This window comes from Berghia stephanieae, chromosome 2 (assembly GCF_034508935.2).
Source record: "Berghia stephanieae isolate SIO BIC M18660-M18661 chromosome 2, UCSD_Bste_1.3, whole genome shotgun sequence".
In the NCBI taxonomy this organism is placed as follows: Eukaryota; Metazoa; Mollusca; class Gastropoda; order Nudibranchia; family Aeolidiidae; genus Berghia; species Berghia stephanieae.
This window is the reverse complement of record NC_088361.1, coordinates 120,730,302-120,737,801: the sequence shown is the minus strand read 5'-3', so window position 1 is coordinate 120,737,801 and position 7,500 is coordinate 120,730,302. Positions and strand designations below refer to the sequence as shown.

The window sequence follows — 7,500 nt, the reverse complement described above, 5'->3', positions numbered from 1 at the left end:
CCTCGCGGGGGAGAAAACTAAAACAGTTCCCATAACATCTCCCGAGGGAGTGTTAATTCATACAAAAGTATATTATTAACACTGTGAAAGTGGTGCTTAATGATTTAAACTTTTGAGAAAATGTTTTAAATTACTTCGAATAAACAATGGAACCAGATAAAGTGGAAGAGTTGAATAAGGAACTTTCTACCCCCGCGGGGGAGAAAACTAAAACAGTTCCCATAACATCTCCCGAGGGAGTGTTAACTCATACAAAAAACCCAATTTCTTCTCCCGCGGGAGAGAAAAAGAGGGGTAAAAATGGAGAATGTAAAAAAGACAGTAGAACATATAAAAGGAAATTAGAATCTAAAACAAAAACAATTGGAAATGAGGCAGTTAATCAGGGCCATCACATTTAGTGAGCAAGGAAACCCACTCTAATACCCACGCCCATAGCAATCCCCACGCCTCAAATTCGGAATTGGGACAGTTAATTGTAGAAGGTTTCAAGTCACTAACGCATCTATTAATGACTAATCACGACTCCAGCGAGCCGTCGTTAAAGAAACGAAAGCCGAATGAGAGCGAAAAGGGGGGAGAAGGCACGCACACAATGACCGCAACCAGTGACCTCGACGAGCTAGAGATGCTCGAAAATGATATGACATACGAAGATGAGAAAGAAGAAGAGGTGGAAGAAAGTGAGGACAAAGATGAAATTGATAATGAAATAAAAGAACTGGAACAGTTTTTTTAATGTACCAGAATCGTTTGGTGAAGACATTCACGAATCGGTGGCAAAGATAGTCAATAATGGAGTGTGCGCTAATGTCAAAAGGGAAAAAACCAAGAAAGTGTTGGATAAACACCTTTGCCCTAAAAACACCCCCAATCTCAGAGTCCCTCGAATTAACCCTCAAGTATGGCGTATACTGCCTACTTATGCAAAATCTAAGGACACGACCATCAATAACATTCAATTGTTAATGAGCAAAAGTTTAACCATAACAGCTAAACTGCTGAGCGACTTAGTTAAAAGGAGCCAGGAAAAGGATAATAAGAGGGTAATAGAGGTCAAAGCAATGACTCCATTAGTCACGGTTTTGTTAAGAGTGGGATCAGCTGTATATACTAATTGCAGCCAAATTCGAAAAGAAGCACTTAAGCCTTTTCTGAATGAAGAATGTAGAGAATTGTGCAAACAGAAAGAAAGCACATCAACGGAGTTCCTTTTCGGAGATAATTTAGACGAAAGCATTAAGACAATTAATGATACCCACAAGCTTTCGAAAGCCGTGACAAAACCTGGCACGTTTCACTGTGATGGAAAATCAAAAAATGGTCAAAGGAGGATGCCTTACCCCTCACCATCCAGAACCCACAAAAGCAGAGGGGAGAAGATGGCGACCGATAACAAGAGGAGGACGGGGAGGAAGGAAACACTTCTCACAGAACCAAATTTAACTTTAGGACAACAATGATAAATTATGAAGGGAAAAGAAGACAATAGCGCAAGTTTAGAATTTAAGAATACTATAGATCATTTCACAGAGAGGAAAACAAGATTATATATACAGAAATGGCAGAAAATCACTAAAGACCAGTGGGTGTTAAACCAAATTAGGGGAGTTTACCCAGAACTTTGTTTTACCCCTGTGTAAACTTTTATCCCAAAAAGCATAACATTTTCGGAACAGGAAAGAATACTAATTGAAAGAGAAGTTAGAGAATTGAAAGAGAAAAATATTATCCAAGCAGTCAGAGGGATGACGAGGATAACCAGAATCAATAATTATTGTATTCTAATATATTCGCTAGAACTAAAAGTAAGGGGAACCTTAGAATTATTCTCAACCTTAAGCATTTCAATAAATACGTTAAATATACACATTTTAAAATGAGCAGTCTTCAAGAGGCAGTATATCATTTCAGGAACAATGCTTTGCTTGTTCCTGTGACTTAAAAGATGCTTATTTCAGTATTGCACTACATGAGAAAGCTAGAAAATTTTTCAGATTTATGTTTTCAGGGGAAAGTTCGAATTTACTTCATTCGTAATGGGTTTCACTGATGCTCCGCGGATTTTTACAAAAGTCATAAAACCAGTACTTGCTCGCCTGAGAGACGAAAACATTATCATAATTATGTATATATAGACGATGCCCTCATATTGGGGAGAACAGATTTGGATTGTTTACGAGCTTGTAACAGAGTTTGGAAACTATTTGATGAACTGGACTTCACAATAAATACCAACAAATCTCGCCTTATACCAACCCAAGAGATTACATATTTAGGGTTTGTCTTATATTCAAAGACATTGACCATTAGACCAACAGAGGAAAAGATTAAGAAAATGAAAAATCTTTGGGATCATTACATTCGTGAAGAATTTATTACCATCAGAAAATTAGCGGAAATCATAGGAACACTGGTTGCAGTTTGCCCTGGTAACTAATATGGAAATATGTTTTATAAAAGATTGGAGATTTATAAAAACAAATCGTTAACAAAAAATAAGGGTAATTTCGATAATATTATTGTTATAACAGAGGCTATAAAGAAGATTTAAAATGATGGCTTTCTATGGTGGGCAGTTAACCTATTAAGATAGGACCACAACCCGAAGGATTTATCTTAACATCAGATGCCAGTAATACTGGATTAGGTGGAGAATTTGCAGGAGTTAGAACTGGAGGTTTTAGGTCAGAAGAAGAAAGAAGATGGCATATAAATTATCTTGAATTGAAAGCGACTCTTCTCACTTTGAAAGCATTTTCTTCTGATTATAAAGGCCACTCTAAGATTACTTTATTTTGCGACAATACGACAGCTGTATCATGTATTAACAAAAAAGGCAGCATGAAAGAAGAATGCAATAATATAACCAGAGAACTATGGTTATGGTGTATAGAGAGAAATATGACAGTCACAGCTGTACACATACCAGGAAAAGAGAATACTGAAGCGGACAAAGCTAGTAGAGAAAAAGGGCTTGAAACAGAGTGGTCTCTAGAGAAATCTGTCTTTGACGACATTAACACAGAATATGGGCTCTTCCAAGTTGACGTATTTGCTAGTAGAATAAATCATAAAATAGAACAGTGTGTCTCAGAGAAAAAAGATGCAGACGCATGGAGAATAAATGCTTTTTCATTTTCTTGGTCTCATTTATATGCTTATATTTTCCCTCCTTTTAATCTAATTATCAGAATCCTACAAAGAATAGAAACCGAAAAAGTGGATTGTGTCATGATTGTTCCGGTTTGGAAATCACAACCATGGTTTCCAAAACTCATAAACTTATTAACAGATGTTCCAAACCCCTATTACCAAAGAAAGCCAACCTTCTTCATCATCCAGTAACAAAACAGAAGGTTCACCCCATATTACACAACAGCAGAATGATAGCCTGCCGCTTGTCCGGGAAATTCTCGAAAGTGCAAACACTTCAGAAGAAATTAGTGAAATCATTATCAATTCATCACAATATACTACATACATCAGGAAATGGCTGGTATTTTGTAATAAAATCAGTAAAAATCTTTTCCGCCGTTGGCATCAACACTACTTAAATTTTTAAAGAAATCTCTATAGATACCACGAGGAGAGGACAAAAAAGACAATGGAGTTAGCGGGCATTGATATCAGTATTTTTAAGCCCCATTCCACCCGGGCAGCATCTACTAGCAAAGCGGCCACAAAAGGAGTTCCACTTTGTATAATACTGAAAGCGGGAAGATGGAGGTCAGAGACCACGTTTAAAAAATTTTATCATAAGCTAGTGAGAGAACGAAAAAGGATTTCAATAGGGCAGTACTGGATGAACAACAAATGAGTAGTGCTACGTGGATTTCGTAATTTACGTCATAACAGACAAACGCTTTCAAGCTTCATTTGTAACCCAATTCGGAATTGGGGTACGAGGTAGAGTTCGAAAATTAAACGAACTCACCTGTGATGTTTAATTGAAACTCTGACGAGTCCAATTCCGAATGGGGAACAAATGCCCACCCATTGGTAAATATCATCGAAACTCATTAGACTATAATATAATAAATAGTGTTATAGATTATACTTGTATGTTTGTGTCCCATCCCGTTCCATTTGTTCCGTATGTCTGTTCTGACGCGTTAAAGCCTGACAGTCACGGCGTGATTCTTCATTTGTTCCCCATTCGGAATTGGACTCGTCAGAGTTTCAATTAAACATCACAGGTGAGTTCGTTTAATTTTCGAAGTGAACTGCAGGAATGAACACGACATTGTTTCAAGTGGTGCAAATAAAGCGACAACTTCGTTACATGGGAATTCAAGTGGGTTTCGATTATGGACCGTGTCAGTCGCTCGCTTTAGCTGTCAGATTGTTTTATAATGCCATTATATTTTAGGTAAAAAAAAAAAAAACCAAAAAAAAACCATGTCATTGTGAGCGTGCTTTAATGTCCCGAGCAGTTATCATCAGGTAAACAATATTAGAGATGATGAAAAGTAAACAACATTGGAGATGATGAAAATCAGTCTCGCAGTTATAAGGTTAACTTCCATAAAATTCGATAAAACAATATGTACTATAGTCCAGTTAAACAACACATTTCCAAATGTTGGCCACATAACTTATATCTCATTAATCGATAAAATAAAATAGTTCATAGCTTGTCAAAATTTTAAAACTATGTTTTTTAAAAATCCAGAGTACGTAAGACTGACTGTCATCTATCGATGTTATATATGAAGTATGTAAATGCTTTCCTGGCCAAAATCTTAATACAGTTCATACCGCTGAGCCACCAACGCCTCAAAAGATTTACTTCATATACCGATGGATTAAGATGATCCACAACTTGGCACTAAATCTTAAACCTGAGATATCAAAGTCGTTATAGTTTATAATTTTTGCGGGATTTTGAGGTTACTCCAAAATCTTTTTTCGTTTTGACCTATTGTCTCAAAATGGTATCATTTCTGGATGGTGAGATGCTAAAAATTGATTTCATGTTCAAAATTATGACATTTTGGTTACGTACTTTTATGTTTTATTGAAGCCAATTGACTTTCATTTCTTAAAGTGACAAAAACTAGAATATCAATTTCTGGCCATTTTGTTTAATACTCTGAAATAATTTTTTGGCACCTGGTTCAGCCCACATAATACTGTTTTGAGAGGATTGGTCACAAATAGTAAAGCTCTTGAGCGTTTCATGATGCGTTAGAAACATTGTTGTGAAAGGATGAAAACAGAGAGGCCAACTGTACTGACCGTAGTTTACTATCGTATTCTTGAGGTCATTGAGTTTATAGACGTAATAGTGCAAGGTCTGCTATCAAAGCGAGGCAAGGCTTAGAATTAATCGCGCCGAGACGAGAGAGCTTCACACAAGATAGCTATCATCGTTAAACAGATGTGTCTCTAATGTTGGATGTCTCATGTCATTGAATGGGCACACCATAGGAATGACCGAGTGGACAACGCATTGCACCTTCCAAACGAGAGACTTGTGTTCGAGACCCACTTTCACCGATCTCAATTTTTTTTTCATTCGGGCAGAGACTTGGCCCCGATTGCTCACTTTGCGGCGCTTTACTGCTGCTGACGCTTAGTGTTGATATTTCGGTTTTTTTCTCGAGATAGGCCCGCCCTAAGGAATCATTACCCCTAGGGTGAATAAAGGGAGTTTTATTTTATTTTACCCCCCCCCCCCTCCCACTCCCTTATATTAAATTGGACGATCGATGCATGTATTCCAGAATCAACAGTAATCAGAATAGTCCATTCCAAAATTGTGAGGTTGAAGCCCAAGCATAATCTATATTATTATTTTTCATTTGCCTCAGTCATTAATCTCGCTGCCAGAACAGGTGAAAAAATGGCATGGAAGAAGGCACTCTTCAGAAGTCTCGTAACTTCAAAACAATACACATGGTTAATCCATTAAGTTCGGGTAAAAGTATCGTTTGGTTAACCCACATTCTGGTACCCGTCAGTTAGTGTGCAGGACGTAAAATTTAGCGACTCTGTCGCTCAATTCCACCTAGCTAACGTCAGGAAGTAGAAAGTTACCCCCCCCCCCCCCAAAAAAAAAAAAAAAAAAAAAATATCCCCAAAACAAACTTAAACACGCTCAATTTGACGATATTCAACACACTTAAAGATGGACACGACTGGGCGGGCTAAACGAACGCGACTTTTCCAGCCTAATCTATTTATTTCATTTTACACCCGTCTGAATCATTGACTTGGCTTCGGCTCATCGGTTTCGCATCTTCAAAACAATAAACCTGGTCAACCCATTAAGATCGTTATGTTTCCCTTGAAAAAGATCAAATGGTTGTTATGCGTTTAGGTAAAAAAAAAAAAAAAGGAAAACAACTTCACCTCTTCCGCGTTTTTCTCTTCTGCCCGGTAGATCAACATACAAAACCATGTACGAATGTACGATAATCTTTTGATGCTTGTTGTCTGATAGAGGGACTTTAGTGAGAACACACAATTGGCTGTCTAAAACGATAACAAAGAGCTGAGTTACGTCAACATCATTCATTCTATTTCTCTAGTGACCCATGTAGTTGGAAATAGGACAAATCCATTTGATATTGGAGACAGGCTAGTAAGATTTTAAAAGTTTATTGTTAAATCTGATTAGAAAGATTCTGGTTTAATCTGCATTTCAGAGCATTGTATACATTTTAAAATGGTGTTATAATATGAAAAAAGCCATCAAAGTAAACAATTGTCTCTTTTAGCATTTGCGTGTATGTATGTATGTGTGTGTGTGTGTGTGTGTGTGTGCGTGCGTGTGTGCGTGCGCGGCGTGCGTGCTTGCGTAAACCAGAGAGAGAGAGAGAGAGAGAGAGAGAGAGAGAGAGAGAGAGAGAGAGAGAGAGAGAGAGAGAGAGTTCATGTGGATAGTTGCAGAGCACTTCGGAAAGTTTTTTTTTGTCATTCTTGAATAAATATAATAAAAATAATTATATATATTATTGAATGTGGTCTTTTAATAATGGAATTGTTAATGACGTGTGTGTGTGTGTGTGTGTGTGTGTGTGTGTGTGTGTGTTTGTCATTGTGCCTTATCTTCATTGTTTTATTGCTTAAACTTAGAAGTGCACAATCACGTTTCTGACGGTTACTCTAGTCATGCAAAAAGACTGTCATAACACAACTTTCTGGAGCTTGGACATTGAGATGAGACATAGATCGGATCATAACATAGATGTGCATTGAACATTATTTTCCCTTTTGAATGTAGCATCTTTTGGTTTACACAATATTGAAAGTGGACAATTTAAGACTCTTGAATATAAGAAATCAACCCCAAAATTCAGTCTGCCTCGATTCGGAATCAAACCTCAGACCTTGTTATTACAAGTGATATTTTATGCTACCATTACGGAGGTTACCCGATAGTTGGGGTGATTTAATACTTAGATTATTCACAATAGTACGCGTTTCCGCTGTTAAAAAAACAATTAAAAAAAAAGAAAAGAAAGAAAAAAAAAAAAAAAAGAGAGAGAGAGA

General features: G+C 37.1%; 1 protein-coding gene across 1 annotated transcript in view; it reads left to right on the top strand.

Annotated features, from left to right (window-relative positions):
* The window catches only part of LOC144966449 (ceramide synthase 2-like), a 65,157-nt gene that overhangs the window by 41,429 nt on the left and 16,228 nt on the right, over nt 1-7,500 (top strand). The window lies entirely within an intron of this gene.